The sequence below is a fragment of the Diorhabda carinulata genome, chromosome 9, assembly GCF_026250575.1.
Source record: "Diorhabda carinulata isolate Delta chromosome 9, icDioCari1.1, whole genome shotgun sequence".
Lineage (NCBI taxonomy): Eukaryota > Metazoa > Arthropoda > Insecta > Coleoptera > Chrysomelidae > Diorhabda > Diorhabda carinulata.
The window spans coordinates 18,909,121-18,928,299 of record NC_079468.1 but is presented as its reverse complement, the minus strand read 5'-3'; positions in this window follow the sequence as shown (position 1 = coordinate 18,928,299).

Below are 19,179 nucleotides of genomic sequence, written 5' to 3'. Positions count from 1 at the left end.
ATCCTGAGTCATGAATATTGATTTAAATTAACAAAAAATATATTATTGAATCAGGTTTCTAAAAAAAGTAGGGACAGGTCATTAGTGTAACTAGTTTAGAAAATAAACTAAAGAGTACTTTAACTACATTCTGTTTTTCACTATTTACTTTGATATTTAGTAATAACCAATTATCATAATTTATTAATTAAGAAAATAAATTGTTGAAGATGCGATTTTTTTGATAACATGAAAATATTACATGGAAACTGCTAGTTATTTCTTAGATTTACACATATCATCTATATTTTAGTCATTATTGGAATCTTTGTATCAAATTTATATATTTTCTTTTGCGGAGGGAAAAATCTTTGAAAGTTATTTAGCTGGAATCACTATTTTTATCCACATAAAGACACTTTCCCTTCACTATGTAGAGTTTATGATAGAACGAACATAAAGTATAACATCATCATACTGCATGGACTTATCTAGGTTTATCTACTAAATCATTGGTTCCCAAACTTTTTTGTTTCATAGACTACTTTCAAAATTTTGCAACTACATTACTACCAATTTCCAAATCTAGATGAAAAGTGAATATTAGGTTTATCTATGGAAACTACGAATTAATATTACACATTTTGCTAAAGACTGAAGTTAAGTCGAAACGTCAATTTTTTATCTTATTATTACATTATCAATTTTTATCGTTATAACTTCATAGTAATTACAAAAAAATATAATTTTGAAGACGGGGGTATACTTGATGGATTGACAGCAAATTATTAATATTTAGCTTGAGTTTTGTGAGAAATAATCGCAAATCTCCCCGTTCTGTGATATTAAATGTAATCAATTTTGTTATTGAGTTTGTAACGGCACTAAAACTTTTTCCGACAAGATATGACATTGACAATCATAAAAATCGATTTATTTTTCCTTTTTAAAAGTCTGGAAACAAATTTAGTCAATGGCCAACACTAATATCGATTCTCCGGAATCAAATGAGTAACGTTTATCCTCGACATTCGTATTTATAAGTATCCGAAAGTTCATGCAACATTGCGAGAATATGCACCACAAGAATATGCAATTATTTCTACGAGTAACAGTCACTGAGCTTCTTAAAATATTATCTGCTGATATTGATTGGTGGAGTCAAGCAAACATTTTAGTTCTTCACTATCAAAACCAAATAAGTTTTCATGGACTCTTGCTTACGATTATGGACCCCCATTTTTTGTCACGCCCAACATAGACCCCCGTCGAGTCTCCCATGAAAGCTTTGTGATCCATCTTGACCAATTTGGGAATTTTTTTGTCTGTGATTATGATCTTTGTCGCCATATCAGACTTTCCCGCTAATTTTCATTTTATGTACAATATTTTTTGGTGAGTATGTTCCCGACTTATTATATGGTTATTCTACTTTTCTCCTGCCATATTTCACATGTATAGAAGCTATGCTATGCAGTGTATTCCACTGGGCTAGGACAGGAATATTAGAAATTAATCTTTTTGTCCAGCTAGCTAATTACATACATAGTTTTCAACGTATATCTCTTTTTCCTTAACTTACTATCTCTATCGGTATCAGGTAATCAAAATGCGCCGCATATTCTAATTACTTGTCTTTATTGAATTTTCTTAAGTATGGAGCTGCAGATAATATGATTCGTTAAGCTCACAATGAAATGACAATGGAAAAATTTATTAATCCATAGATTTGATTCAATTAATTAACAAATCAATCACGAACTGGAAATTCCTCATAGTATTTCGTTTTCTTGGCTTCTAATGACCGTATTGAATATTTCTTGCTCGATATTTGTGATTCTCAAGGTCTATCTCTTTATAATACATATTCACATTGTCCATTGATGATAGAGAAGTTGATGATAGTGTCCCAACTTCCCAGGACTCAATTTAATGTGTTCGTATGTAATAATTGAAAATTATGTCAAAAAATTGGTCAAATATTCATTTCCATTACTCTTAATAATATCTGGACAACCGAAGCTTATCTTCTAAAAGTAATTAGTTGAAAATTATCATCTTGCAAAGCGCCAGATATTGAAATTGTAACTTGAGGTACGTTTACATCTGATCTTTATTGCATAATATTTGTGTAAGAGAGTGATTTTTGTTAATTTAAAAGTAAAAAAATGTATCTCTGAGGTATATGTGTCTGTGTCGGGTAATATGTCTCTAAATATCTATAAATTTATTATTATATGAACACTACAGCTTCTGTAGTTCCGACTCACCTGAAATAAATTCCTTTAGTCTACTTTTGAAGAATTGTCGAGCAATTTACTTTGAGAAACTATGAAAATGGGTGGAAAAAAGGAATGGTTAAGAAATGAAATTGATGAATTAATTAATATGTACCATAATAAACCTGAACTGTAGGATATTAAAAGCAAGTGTGCACTAAATGTGATTGCGGAAAAATTTGAAACCACAGTAGAAGAAACAAGAAGAAAAATCCGTAATTTACGAAATCAGTTTAACAGTGGACTTAAAAAAAAAGTGACAGAAAACCAGGGCAGAGTACGGATGAACTTTATATTTCAAAGTGGCGTTTTTGCATCAACGGTAACATGTTTTGAAGCTGATCTTCATTTCTCCAGGTTCCTGGTATTACTTTACCCATGTCTGTATTTTCTATTTCAAATGTACTCTTAGGAAAATATAAACTTTTTTGGTGTCAATAAATAATTGTGCAAACAACAGACAGCCAAAACTATTTAGTCAACCCGTTCTGGAGCAAGAATAAATGGTTTTCTGAATATTCTGATTACCCTTTATGAGATTGCAAAGAAAACAGTACACGAAAGACGTAATGATCTTCCTAGAAGTGGCGATTTTTTATAATTTTCCAGCTTCCGTGCTTATGAAATCTGAAATTTTGTTCACTTCAGAAACTCCTTCATCAGGAATTCTTCCATTACATACAACTATAGTAATTAGAAATTCATAGTCCGTTTTGACAACAGCCATTCAAGCAGTACTCATAATTAAAATAAAAACTATTTACTGTTTTGAGACACTTTGATTACAATAGGTATGTTTGCCGTCCATAGCCCCAAAGTTTCTGCTCACCTTCTGCCATTCCTCCAGCGTATTAGGTGACTGAAACATTAAGCTGTTTATCAAAGTTTATTGTTTCCAGAATCTAACTAAATGCTAGTGAAAATAATGCTGCTGCTGGTAATATTGAGCTTATTGTCCACAAAACAAAGAGAAATTATAATTCTAAAGAAAATAATGGAATGATAGAAAGCTTCACAAACGAATTAACTTATTTGGGTACAAACCTCTGCTTACATTTATCAAAATATCAGATGTTTGTTATTGGGAGGAATTTCAATGTTAGAATTATCTGTACCAACGATAGATGCATCAACTGTTTTTTCTATCAAAGGAATAGTTACAAAGACGGAATAACCCAAATTGCCAAGTATTGTATAATTTGTAAACCCACACGCCCAACAATTCAGTATTCATTCATTGTATGTCGAACAGCAAGTGTTCATCATTGTTCATTGAAAGAAAAAAAGGCTTCTGCCATTTCAATTGAGAATAAACGAAACTCCCATTTTATGTATTCCTAGAATACACAAAAGTCCATATAATTACAGATAAGTTAAGGTATGCCGATAACAATGGACCATATTTCACACCTTAACTCGTGTCACCAAAACTGTTCTAACACAAATTTAATTGTGTTTAGGGGCTTTATTTGTTGTTACTAGTTGTTACTTTTCGTATTTTAAGATTTTGGCTTGTGCCGACTTTTCTCTTATCTTGTTTCCTGTTAGATATTCGACAATGTAATACGGCATCTTTGTTTGGAATTGTATAGCGAAAACCTTAGAATTACAACTCATAAATTTTGATATATACATAATAAGCTGAGTTTTTATATAAAAAAGTCTAAAATAAAATGGTTTCAGAAAACTATTCACACTATTTGCAGTCGAGGAGACGAACAGAGTGATTTTTACATATGGAACCCCTCAATTATCTCGGATTTGTTCGATTTTTATAAATTTTTGTGAACAAGAGTCTTGAGATAGATTAATTCGGAGTTACAGCATTATCTCCGCCGAAGATAAAATAATACATTTAGGTGGCTATGATTGCTACAATAACAAATTTGAAGTTTCAATAAATTATTAATGTTGAAGCTTATTGAAAGTCACAATGGATAGTTTATCTGAAAAGAAACGATATATTTAATAATTTATATCCTAACCGAAATCCGATAACAAGATCTACTGTTAGTAAATTTGTGATAAAGTTAAAACGAAACTGGTTCAGTAGAAGATTTATCCAAATCTTTAGATGTTGATGATGATGATCCAAGGAACTTGATGTTTCGAAACATCTTTAATGAAAATTTTACGCGGTAATAAATTCCATCCACACAAAGTAACGTTGGTTCAAGAGTTGTCAGTTCACGATTTTGATAGATGTGTTTGCAGACCTAATGATGGAAAATGTTCAAAACGATCAAAACGATCAAAATTTTTCAAATAATGTTATGTTTTGTGATGAGGTCACTTTTTGTATTAATCTAAACGTAAATCGGCAAAAATGTAGATACTGGTCACGTAACAATCCTCATTGGATGCATGAATCCCACACCCGATATCCCGGAAAAATGAATATGTGGGCTGGAATATTAGGCGATAAAATAATTGGTCCCTTTTTCATTGAGGGTAAGTTAAATGGTCCGGCGTATTTAGAACTATTGGAAAATAGTATAATACCTGAGTTGGCTCGGATATTTTCAAATCCGAGTAAGTATTTTCAAATATATTTAAAAAAACTTCATTATTAGAAATTTTGAGGCAATATCTATATCCCAAACGACAATATTTGGCAGCAACGAGATGGTGACCCACCTCACTATGTGTGTGTGGCGTGAAAAATACTTGTTCGCGCTGAATATCGCGTAATTTTAGAAGCGCTCAAAAAAGTTCGAATCGATTGGTGCAATGAATTGCTGAAAATTTCAATCGCAGTGAGATCTGAGATCGGAGATCTATAAGATCATGACAGGCCATGAATCATGAAAAGATACATCGCAACACGAAATTAAACAACAATCGACTATACGCGTGTTTCAGGACGAGTCAAATCTAACAAAATTTGTTCGCGCACGAAGAACTTCGAAGCAAATGGTCGCCTGTTTATTCAAGATAACTGGACGAGTCGTCACCATTCCATTATAGCAACGTAGAACGGCCATTCCTGAATGGTATACCAGCATGTGTTTGCCAGAATTCAAGGAAACTGATCGCACAAGACGAATCTTCCTACACCACGACATATCACTTCAAACAAAAACGGTTTTGAACAGTCGAAACATCGAATTAATGGGTCATCCATCATACAAGCATTGTTTGGCAGCCAATAATACCTTTTTATTTCCTCAGATCAAAAATAAATTGCGAAATCAACGTTTTTGGAAGTACCTCAATCGGAATGGAAAGAATGCTACGACAATTGATTTTAGAAGAGAATATTTTGAAAAACAACAAAGCCATATCCAACTATAAATATTTGTTTCAATTTATCTACCCTTGTAACGCAGTATTGTGAAAATTTGAATTAAACTTCGTTAAGGGGATCATATGAATCCAATCAGTTGTGATACTATAATCCTATCTGAGATTTAATGTGTGGAGAATATGAAAAATAATTAGTAAATGAATATTTTTTGCATTCAGAAAATTTCTAGTAATAGTAATATTAATACCTAATAATTTTATCATACCTCATTACCTATGTTATTTCATAAACTAGAATTGCTATTTTATACGCAATTTCCAAAGAAAAAAACATCTGCATAACTATAAAATTGCTCTAATTACAATATAGATCATCTCAAATCTTTCTTCCACCACAATATTAGAACAAAAGTGCATCTTCACGAAGGATCAAAGTTTCTACACTTTATTTGATGATGCAATTTCTTCAAGCATTAACTTTAAATTACTAAATAAGTATTTTTAATATAAATAAGTAATTTCTGAATTCAATTTTATATCTTGAATAAAATAACACGATTTACATTTTTTTATGAAGTGCGAATAATGTGATTCAAGAAAAATTGCGAAATATGCAGAAAGAATAATGAAAAAATTATTGATTGAAAGGTCAAATACGTCCATTAAACAAACCGTCATATCCACTCACGTTTCCTGTTAGGCTCAACATTGCCCCAGATAACCAATAAAAAGCAAACACACCAGATTAGATTGCAACCCAAAAAATAATTCCTATACAAATTTCGAGAATACTACGCAACGTGTTCATGTAAATGATAAGCAATGAAAAATAAATGTTTGTAAAAGCACGAGTTACCGACTTCTAGAAGGTGCCACGCGACCCTTGTTTGTTTAAAAGCGTGGGTGGAAGAATTATTTCTTTAGGACCTGTTGATTTCAGTTTAGCAAGGTGTTAAATACAACAGTTACCCTTTCATTCAAGATCCCTTCAATCTCAGGGTATACAGGAAATGTAAATATAAACGAGCGTACGTTTTGATAGCGAACGTTAGTAAAAAGCAATCGATGTTTTCTGTGATTCTAGAATAAGGGCACTATTGAATATCTATTTTTGTTTTGTCAGTGAAATTTTCTATTTAAATAGCAACATCAAATGTTAAAGTTGTATCTACTAATCTATGTGTATTTAAAAAAAAAACAAAACCAATTGAAAGACGTGATGTAGTCGCATTATAAAGAGAGTAACATTTGTATTGAAATAATGAAACTTTAGTCGTTATACATGGAGTCTGTGAATGTAGTAAAATATTTCAATAACTCCAATACCAGGAGATAATAATCACGATATTGGAATTGCTTGTGGAATACGTTGTGGGCAACAAACAACCAGTAAGCTATAAAATAATAGGCACAAGGAAAATGTACCAATAAGAATATTGGATGGAGGAGATAAAACAACGCTTGAATATAGTGATCTAATCGTTTTATCAAAGATGCTGAAATATCCAGGTATTATTTTCTACGTTAGCAATTTTTATGATGAACAGAATAATCGAGATATCACACAATTGATGTCATATTTTCAATTATATCTATTTATATCCATAACCTTGTTCCTTGCTTTTTCTCTCCTGCTACCTTTTTCCCTCATGCCCTCTGGTATCTTCCACCAATGGCTATATGGTTCTCTCTAAATTTACAATCGATTTTTTATCATACTACTTTGAAAAAAGTGAAACAGAAGGTGTTACATTTCATTGTTTTCTACTAGTAAGTTCTCAACGTGAGATGCGTTACCCTCTGCTACCGTTACAGCTACCTTTCTCATCATTTGAATCAAGTTACATACAGATGATAAAAAACTACACCAACCCAATGACCATGCAGTAAATAACAAAACCACTCTAGATTAAATGATATATTAACTGTAAATAATAGGTAAGTATGGGTCCTAATATCGTTTCAACGAACTCTTCATCTATTATATCGCCATCGGATGTAATTAAGTATTTAAACGATATGATCTCGATGAATTCAAATTTTTTGGGAGCAATTTAGGAGCCATTAATTCGATCAGATATCATAGACCACCGCTATATATCAAAATATTGGCAGAAATGATTTTTTTGTGTATTAGATTGGACAATGGGAGAGTTGATGACAGGGCAGATCTAATAAAGCACATTATTAAAAAAATTGCTTAAATTGGCAATCCCTCTTCAGATAATAATTTAGCAAGATTTGATCTTCGCATAGGCGTAGCAACCAATTTTCGTATTTCTATATCTCCTATGTTTTTGTTCTTTTATCAGAATTATTACTTCGGACTGGTTTTATGTACATATTCTCTATCATGTAAAAAATATCTTATGTCCTACTGACAAATTGTTATTACTGGCTACTGCGCAGCGATTATATTGGAAGTTTTTGTGAACTATTAGAAACCAAATTCTCTACCGATCCAATTGTACAACTAGATTTAGAAATAGTCCGTGAAAATGGCAAAATTTCAAATCCAAGTGAGAAACGATCTTAAAAATCTAATTTACTCTCTATTTACTGTATGTAATTAAGAAGAATGTAGCAAATCTACAATCAACACTGTATCTAATTAAGAGGATTGTAGCAGTTCTACAATCAACACTGTATCTAATTGAGAAGATTGTAGCAAATCTACAATCAACACTGTATCTAATTAAGAAGATTGTAGCAAATCTACAATTGACACAAAATAATATGTCATAAAATGAAACCTATTTTTTCATGACAGTAATAAGAAATTTTTAGATCTATTTTAAGAAAAAGTCTATCGAAGGTCTATGTTTCAAATTTACCGAAAAAAAACACTTGATTTCCACAGGTTGACGTTCTAGTGCAAATTCTTCTGGATCTTCAATAAATATATCTGAAATTCTGTTGCCTACTTCATAGCTATCCCATCAGTTGGAAGAATAGGAAACATTTGAACAAAATGATCTACTTTCTTGGTATAAAACGTGGGTAATAAATTTATATCAGGAATATCAGATAGATAATATCCTCAGTAGAAGTCAACACAAATCACCTTTCTGTCAAATTTTGAGTTATTTTCTTCAGATAGATCTGCTAAAATTGCTCAAACCACAACGCTTGACTTGAAAAGTATTACAGTGAAGCACGAGGAAAACCAATTATTGTGAACTGGTAAGTATAAGTACCGATGCCAATTAGGACTTAGATAAAGGTAATAACATCAGAAATGAGGAAAAAGGTTACACGAGTAGTTGAACTCAAGGGTTCTCTCAAAATTGGTGCTTAGTTTACCTTACTTCAAAATACAAAAACATAAAGTTAATATATAGTTTTTTGAAGATGTTTGGGAAGAATAAATGGCTATCTGAGTGAACTGGACCCAGATAAAACCATTCGAATTTAGCAAAATCGCTTCAATTATGTTGGTGTAGCTATCTGTATCTATCTAATATCGTAGCGAATCATGGAGGATATCAAAATGAAATCGTTCTTTGTATAAAAGAAGGAAAACACTGTGTTCCTAACTACTGAAAATTTTAAATAGAATGCCAGAGTTAAATTCAGTTGGTAGCTTTTGCAATTCTACATTAGAAGTTGTGTTCAAAGCTTATTTTCAAATGGGTGCCGTGTTTCGTCGCGAAGAAACAAAGAGAATTATTTAGAGCTGTTTATTTTTTGCGTCGACATGTAACCACGATTGGAGCCACTACAAACCTGAATAAAAATTGTTGTCATCTGAGTGGACTGCACCCAGCGAGCAAAATCGCTACAATCAGCTGATTATAGCTTTTGTATCTTATGAAATACACGGATGTTCATGGGATTTGTGGAAAAGGAAGAAACAATTAATGGTGACTAACATATTGTTGTAGCGAATGATGGAGGATATGAAAATCGAACAGTTGTTTGTATAGAAGAAGGAAAACACTGTGTGCCTAACTACTGAAAATTTTATTGGAAAGCCACAGAGTTGAATTCAGAGTGTTGATATTTTCATTCAAATACACGGCATATTCAGTTACTGTTATTTTGGTATTGAATGATGAAGACACTATATCACTAGTCGATGATTCAGATGGCCAAATTAATCTTCATATTACTTCCGCACCTAGTATATTTTTATATCTGGCTAGACTAGTCAGACCTGAATATTTATCAGTCAAATAAAGAAGTAATTACTGAAATAATCGCTTATTTTTGAACCAAAGTAAGATCGTTCCATAACAATGACTCAGGAATGTTGCAAAAGTATCGAAATTTAGTTAAAAAACTTGTTCTTCATTTACTAAAACGGGGACTTATAGGTTGACGTGTTTGTGGAGTTACATATAAATATACGATGAGCTTTTTAACATATTTTGTTGTCGTCGTGCTTAGATTGTATCAAAATAAAATGTTACATTCCCTTAAATGGTACGCCGCTGGAGCCCGGCTCCTATGAAAATGAGCCACTGGTATTCTTTCAGATGATAATGTAATGTAATTAGGGGTCGACTTAGGAGGAATATGTTTCGAGTTGGAAAAGATCAAGGCGGTTTGTGTAGCTTTTTTCACACCTACTTCATCCCAGATTGTAGATAAATACTTAAAACGAAAATGTTTGAGAATTAGTTGCTTGAGGTAGGCGATTATTGAATTTTTTTCAAAAAAATTCTAGAACACCCAGACGTTCTTTATTAGTTGACCGATGCTTCGAGCCCCACCATTAGCAACTATACACATGAATTATGGATCACAGTGAAAAATATTTCAATTGCAGGGTTTGAGAGTAAAAACACCAAAAGTGGTATAGGCCTTCCAATATCAATTGCAGATTATAAAAACTTTGACGACAATATTGTTTGGCGTAGAAACCTCATTTTATAAATTTATTACTTTTATAAATACTTTTAAAAATATGTATTATACACCGTTATTTACACAGATGCACTCAATTGTAGTCTTACTTGGAACTTATAAAAAAATCATTATTATACCTCGTTAACTTGCTACAACTGAATATTGAATTATAAAACGTAAATAGACGAGTGAAATGTATCTGCCTGTAAGGCCGTTTGGTTTAAACAGGGTACCTGACGTGAACTGATTCCTTTTTGTACCCCATTTCACTGATTTCAGTTTTTTACATGATTTTCGGTTCTGTGAATGATCCACAGCAACCCTTTACGTGATTAATCTATAAATGAAAAATTTATTTACTCTAGTTAATTCAGCAATTCTTATTATGATTGGATTATCAGATTGCTGAATAATTTCCTTTTTTTAAACATTCGAATATATTAAAAATAACTTGTTGTGTTTGTATATCTAAATCTTTATAATTAAATCCATATCTGTCTTTATTCTCACTACACTGCGCAATTTTATTGTCTTCATTCCCTATGGCCTAAAGAACAAAATAAATCTCATAAAACGAAGCCACTGCTTTCGCTGTCTCTGGCAGAAATATTTAGAAGAAATTGTCTACACATGCCTTCCGACAGCTTCGTCCAATAGAAATGCATTTATATTTAGGATTCGATGTGTTCATAAGTAAACAGTAGAGATGATAAGTCCACGTGGACTGACGGTTTGTTAGATGTATTTTATACAGCCAGTAAATATTATTTTTCATTTCTTAATTTGGTATGAGTGCCGTGTGTATTTATGAAATATTGATTGTTTTCTGCAATTGATATTGGAAGAACTATACCAAAATATTGATATGATATATGCTACGTTATACGAATTTGGTAATTCTTTACAATTATGTCTTATCATATTTGTCATAATTACTTTTCTTTACGCGTTTGAGTTATATTACAAACAATATTTAAATGCAGGTGATGAAATTAAATATATTCCATCATATTTCAGATAACGCTATGGATACGGTAATTTTGGAATACAACAATAAAACCCTTTGACACCGATAAACACACTTGGTGTAATCTGTGATCACAGCTGTGTTTATTTCAACATTTTGTATATATAATATATGCATGTTTAAAATAGTTTCTTTTTTATATTTATATTGATAACACGGGGGAGTTTTATTGACATATATATGAACGATTCCGTAATTTCTGATTGAGTAGCTTCGTTCCTTTACATCTCATTATTATCATCTCATACACTATAGAACAAAAGATAATTAGAAATTTAGGAGAGACTCATTCAATATATTTATCTCTACTATTAAATTAATTTATTAGAAAAAGTAACCAGGTCACTAAACATAAATGAGACGTGAGTAATTGTTAATAGTGGAGAACGATTTTGCTCCCGAGCGACAGCTAGGGGTGGCAATAAAAATCGAGAATAGTGAATATATTTACATCTCATGAGGATTATAATATTTTGTATTCTTTCCATAGAATTTGTTTTTGGATTTTCATTGAGAGAATATCTCATGAAATTATCGACAGCTTTGACCAGTTTCTATACAATCATGAACAATTTTATTTTACTGAGCACGTCAAACTGACCGTTCATCATTAAGAAATTGAAATTATTGATTTGTATAATTGTTAAATTGATATGGAAAAATCAGCAAATTTTGTAGAAAATATTCTTATCATTACTTCAAGAATTTGTGATAAACAAAGACTCCTACTACATTTTGTCGTAATTTCATGTAAAACCTGCTCTTTTAGAGTTTTCATGTAGGTTATGTTGTAAATATTCCACGATGAAGTCCACTTTTTTCATAGAGGAAATCAAAGATATTTCCAATTATCATGAATTTGGAACCATTATAAAAAGACGAAAAGATGTAAACCCAAAAAATCCAATGTGTTCGGCAAGGAATATGTGAATAAATTACTGTTCGAAGCCTCCACGGAAACTATATTAGACATGTTATTGGCAATCACACATTATTATGATGTATTATGAGTGAGACTATTGTGACTTTATTTTATATTCGGTAACAATTACCATTATACTAGGATTCTAGCTTCCAGGATGCTAGCATCCCACTTTGAGTCGAATTTGTGTTGGGATGCTAGCATCCCGGACTGCTATTTTATTTTAATTTTTTGCCAGTCGTCAATATGGCCCGAACAAATGAAGAGATGTTGTTGCTGATGTTACTAATTAAGAAAAGAAGGCGTCGTGCAAAAAGGGAGTTTAGTTTTTAGCTGTCCGTTGTGTTAAAAGCTTGTATTTTACATTGTTTAATGAACTGTGCAATAGTGAAACAAGATTTTTTAATCACTTTAGAATGTCACTTCCTTCTTTCAAAGAGCTTCTAGGTTACATCCAAAGTGACATCTCTAAACAAGATACAAGATTCCTCAGACCAATTTTTTCAATTCACATATTAAATTTTCTATGTCCAATTTGTTATCAACATATTTTTCAATACGTTTCAACTCCTCCTCTTTCTTTTCTTCTTCAATTCTAGTTCTTTTTGTTTGGTTTTAGGCCTACTTTTGATTTCCATAGGCTCAGGTTCAAGTTTTTCCAGAAACGAGCCTTCCTAAGGAGCATTTCCTATGTCACCCACAACACTTTCACTCACGTCATCAAACATTTCACTTTCTATCTCAAAACACACTATAGATATACTGTACTAGACACAGTAATCACTCGACTCGAGACGACACGTGCAGTGCAGACTGTAGTCTCAGGCCCTCACGTGATCAAACTGCGTGCGTGCGCATATGTCAAATAGAGCGCCTGCTCGGATGCTAGCAGCCTAGTATAATGCGCCGCATTTGAACCAATGCCCCACAACCGATTTTGAGCATCCCGGGATGCAAAAAGCGACCGGCTGCTCGCATTTCAGCATCCCAGCCGGGATGCACAAAATCGAGCCACCGGGTGGCTGTTTTAGCATCCGATGCTGGCATGGCAGCTAAAGCTAAATGTTATCCCATTATTTTACTAAATTCATGTATTTCATTCATTCTAAGTAACTGAGAGTTATCGAAGATTCATCCTTTCACTACTTTATTAGTGCTTCTGTTCCAATCCACATTATTGACCAATCTACGGGAAAAAATTAAAGAGAAAGGACGCGGAAAGCTATCCAAAGGTGTTTTGTTTTTACAGGACAACGCCCCTGCACAAAAATCTCATGTTGCAATGCAAAAAATTCGTGATTTAGGGTTTGAATTACTAGAACACCCCCCTTATTCACCAGATTTGGCTCCGTCCGACTATCCTCAACTGAAAAAAAGTTTAAAAAGTCGTAAATTCTCTTCCAACGAGGAGGTAATAAAAGCTGTGGAGGTCTGATTTGCAGAGCAAGAAGAAACATTTTTTTTGAAAGGTCTAGAGATGTTGCAGGTTCGCTGTAATAAATGTATCCAATTAAGAGGAAAATATGTCGAGTAATAAAATATTTTGACATTGAAATTTTGTTTGGTTCTATAGTAGGCTAAGAATTTTTCAATATATCTTCGTATTGACATTGTTTGCTAATTTCTAGTAAATCAGATATTACAAGATTCCTTCATGTACACATAATATATTTGATATTTCTTTTTCTAAAACTTTTAGCAAAAAATTTTAAATATAATTTTCAAGTGTCTTAAAAGCTAAGAGGTTATTGGTATTTATTATTAAAAAATGAACAAACGAAAAATGTAATTTTCAAAAATTATTTCATGGCAAATTGCTAGTAACTATTATATTTTTGTTTGGGAACAATATTCAATGAATAAATATAAAACATCATAATTATTATACATTGTAATTATTTACTTGTTATTCATGAATATCACAATCCACATCGGATTGATTTTTATTTTTCTTCAACAACATTGCCATCTATACATGAAGTGCCAAACGATACAGGTGAGATAATTCCTCAGCCTTTTGAAATTTGAAAATTTCTATCTCATATATATTATCAAACAGCGGTCCAGGTAGTCCAAAGGTAAGCTGGTTTTAGTCTAGAGTAGTAAGTTATAAATGTCAAAAACTAGTTACAATCAATTTTTTCCAATACAATAATGATAGTTATGGTTATGGTTATTATGTATTTATGTAACAAATAAGTCGGTGAATTTATTTAAAAACGGCAAATTCAATATTACTCCTAGTTCAAGAAAAATATATTGATGAAAATACGGAATTATTCATTATTTATCATATTCGTGATAAATCACAGAAATAAAATTTTGGTAATTATCTAGATTAGGTTACACCCCTCCGATTTCGTTAAAATTTGAGTATGTTATAGAGAAAATTATGCTGAAAAATTTGATATGTAGGGCGCGGAAATCATTAGGTTAGATTAAATTAGGTTAGGTTAGACATGCGAAGTTAAACTATGAAGTATAAATTATTTTTCTTTTTCATGAACTTCAAAGTTGAAAAACTATGTGAAGGGATGATTTCCGCGCCCTACATATCAAATTTTTCAGCATAATTTTCTCTATAACATACTCAAATTTTAACGAAATCGGAGGGGTGTAACCTAATCTAGATAATTACCAAAATTTTTTCTCGAAAGAACAAATTGAAACGTACAAATATACAAAAGTATATGAATAACTTGTATACCTTGTATATACTAGTAATTTCATTCAAGTGTAATATATGAAATTACAAATTTAGCTGTAGAAACCAAAAAGTTCAACTTATTCTATTATACGAGCATACTCCCGGAAGTACCTGGCCTAACAAATAGAACATTTGGAAAATAATATTTTTATTTTTCAACGCAATCTTCTCTTAGCTCCAGAAACTTTTCCCAACGATCTTCAATAAGCCCGATATCCTTTTTATGATAAGATTCGTCTAGCTCCTCAAAATAGCCAGTAACTATCGACATCACCTCTTCATTACTGAGAAGTCCTTGACCACCGAAATATTTCTGTCTCCGAGGAGGCTAATTCTGGCGAATAACAACAACAACTCGGCACCATAAAAAGAAGAAGAGTTTTTCTATTGGTCCTCTTGATGATAATCTTAAAATGTGCTTAGATAACTTTTTGTATATTAATTCTGGAAACTTCATTATCGCCTTAGGAAAAGTTTGACGATTTTTACGGAAAGTATTCAGGTCAAATTTTTGAAAATAAATGAATTCCGACGGGCAGTTACTCAAGTTCTGCAGGAAGAAACTATAGATCCGCGTTAAGGTCATTTGGCAGGAGAAAAAATATAACTAATCAAGAGATAATCAAAACGGTATTGCATTTCAATTCTTTGAAGTTTAAAATTGATAAAACATGGAAACTTGCTTTTTTTGGTGAAATACTAATAGAAAATCACGTTTTTCCAAAAAAAAATTGAACTGCGATCGAGTAACTGGAACAAATATAATATTAAGTTCATCATGAAATTATTATTGCTTTTCGAAAACGTTATCTAAATATCAGTTACTTTTCCCACGACTCATTAAAAAGCAAAAATTACTTATCTTTCAAAGGTCTCTCCGCAAAACTAACACTACTCGTCTTTGGTCATTAACCCAAGCTCTATTAAAGATGTGAGCCATTTTTTATAGCTTTTATTAGAAATACCTATCATTTGAAAAATTTCAAATACCTCAGGGTTCAAACCCTTCGATACAACTCACAAATATATAATTCAAAATCTTCTTTAATTCCACTCTCGAAGACAATAATTATCAGTTTTGGCAATACTGACTAGACAATCCAAAATTAAATGTCGCTTTAATCTCACCGAATTGTACACTTTGCCATTTTTTTGATCATCAAATGCGTAAGGGGCGTGGGCCAAATTATAATGAAGGTTTATTAGCAGTGTCTTGATCCGTTTCTCTCTGTCATTGAGTGATGGCTGTTGGGATATTTTTTATGTGTTTAAATAAAAGTTCGTTTTCATTTGTTACGATAAGTATTATTTAAAATTCCAGTTAAGCTTCATTTATTTGCAATTAATACCATTTACCGTGAGAGCAGCATTTTTTATGAACGAGAAAATTATATATTTATAACTCATATTATATTTTTTTTATTGGAAAATATTACTCATCGTTGTCATATTTGAATTTCTTATCATCGATTACAACCAAAATTCATAAGTTTTCTCAGAATTTGTGATGTATCACACATAATTTACAAAGTGATTATTTATAAATGAATGAGAAAATTTCACAAACAGAATACTAAGACTTCAAAAAAAGGTATATTGTACCACAAGTACTGAGGAAGAATATATTCCTCTACCACAAATCAAGTAACAAATATTTCTTGAATCGAAATAATTCTATATGATGAATATCGATTATAAACACCTCAGTATATTTATAATTTACTTATTCATTGATCCAGTTATATACGTATATCTAAAATTGGCTTCTGTATATTGTTCGCGGGTGGTCAAGTAATTCTCTTACAATTTTATGCGACGTTTAAACCTTCAACTTGACCAGGACTTGTTTCAATAGGTTCTTAGATGTAGACGAAGCTAACCTAGAAAAAATACTCACCAAAATATTCATTTTATTCATTTTAGTTTTTTATTAGTTCGTGCTCAGAACAATGAACGTAAATCGGTTCAACCATCAAAATCAAGTTGTTGCACGATTAGGTACAGTCAAAGTACAAGATGTATATTTTTGTAATTGAACTTTAAACAGAAACGGACTTAGTTGAAAGTCCGTAGATAGTAAAGTAAAGTAGATAATATTGGATAAAGAATGAAAAATGTAGTTTTCTGCGATCAGCATCAAATTGATAATATTAACAGTTAATTACAGAGACGAAATATTGGATAATAATATCTGTTAAGTGAGCAGCTGAATTCCTGTAATATAAGTGAAACCTACTCTTGAAACATTGCCCGGCGATTTAGGCACAAGTCAAAGAAACTACAGCAGTCGAATCTCAACTGAAGCTATTCTAATAATCTCTTTTCTCTTATGTCATTAAATGAAACATCCACATAATTCTCACACAACAAATTTATGTTTAACATAGTAAGAACGAAGTTAACACAAAAATGATTGAGTTCATATATCATAACTTTGTTTCTGGTGAGGAGAATAACTTCGAAGGAACTTGTATGATAAAGATAATATCAAATCCAACGTGACTCTAATTATGTTATAGTCCACCAGTTTTAGAAGCTTCCAGATAGCTCTATACAAATAGCAACATTCCAATTTCAAGATTTCCTTGATCGTTAAAGGAAACTTACATAATAATTGATTGTTTACAAATTTATATCCATGGTGAGATAAGAAAGTGCAACTAGCAGAATTACGAAATCTATGTGTAGATACGGTCCTGATAGCAAACGCGACCTACATTGACGTATGGATGTGAAAATTGATATCCCCACATTTTATGCAATTTTTTAAGAGTATAATGGATTTTTCAGTGAGTACTGAAAAGTATCGAGAACGTGACGTGTGCTCTGTTCAGGTGCAATTTTTATTACCGTGTCCTTGAAACCAGAAGTCTGTGACTACGGAATTATTTCTTAAATAGAGAACACAAACAAACTGAAGTGGTACGGTGACACAAATTGTAATACTTCTGATCCAGTTCGTATAATATTGAAAAATGTCTTTTTCTACGTCCGTTATAATATTTACCTTTTTTTTTTTTCATTCATTTGCATTCCTGAAGAATGTAATTTCTGAATCGGTCAAAAAGCGTGAAAAAAGTACCGTAGCGGTTGATTTTTTCACGCTTTTGCGTTAAAAAAAGTGCCGTAGCGTGTTCTTTTTTGACGCAATTATAAAATTATTTTATCAAAATAGTGGGCTGTGAAACCTTTCCTTTCTCATGTTAATTCGTTTCCTCGATAAACTGTCACTTTTATGTCTTGATATTCGTTCAAGAAAATCCGTTTTGTGTCCAGTTAAAAAGGGTGTATGTAGTATTATTATTAGTGATGGACAGTAATAGAGAAGAAAGTTTAAATTGCACACCAGAAGATGTTGACTATGAATCTTCTTTCTGATAAGTCCAGGGAACAGTATTTAAAGGAATATAATTATTTTATAGAGTAGCTTACTAAAAAAGACATAAACAGCTTCACAGGAAGAGTGTTGCTAGCTTACTTTGTAAATAAATCTAAAATGTGGAAGTCTTCAACACTTTGGTCGACTTATTCAAAACTGAAAGGCACCCTAATAGTAAATAACTAGGTAGACATCAGTAACTACTCGAAAGTATTGCAAATTTGTAAAATAAATCAATTGGCTGTAGACCCAAAAAATCTAAAAAATTTTCCCGTGAAAAAATTAATAATTTTCTGTTCTCCAGACGATTATTATCTCATGCATAAGGTATGATAGCAAAAAATTTCAATTTTAATTGTAACATTTTTCAGGTTTCTTTAATATTCGGAATCGCAGGAGCTCTGAGGAGGGAGGAATTATATAAAATGAAGTCTAACGATATTAATAATATCGGAAATGTTTTAATTATCACAGAGTACATTATACAAAAACTGATGTTCAACGTCGTTTTACTGTTATTGGTGAAATATCTGATAATAGATTAAACTTTGTAAACATTTATAAAAAATATAAAATCCAACGACCCATAAATGTCAAAACAGATCATTTCTATTTTCAGTATAGAAATGGAAAATGCAAAACCAAGTTGTAGGTATTAATACCTGTTCAAAAATTCATACATATTTGAATGTACCTACTCTAAAAACTACACTAGGCATACATTTTGACGCTCTTCGGCGTCTCTATTAGTGGAATCCGGTGGTGATATAATTCAACTAAAGAAACACG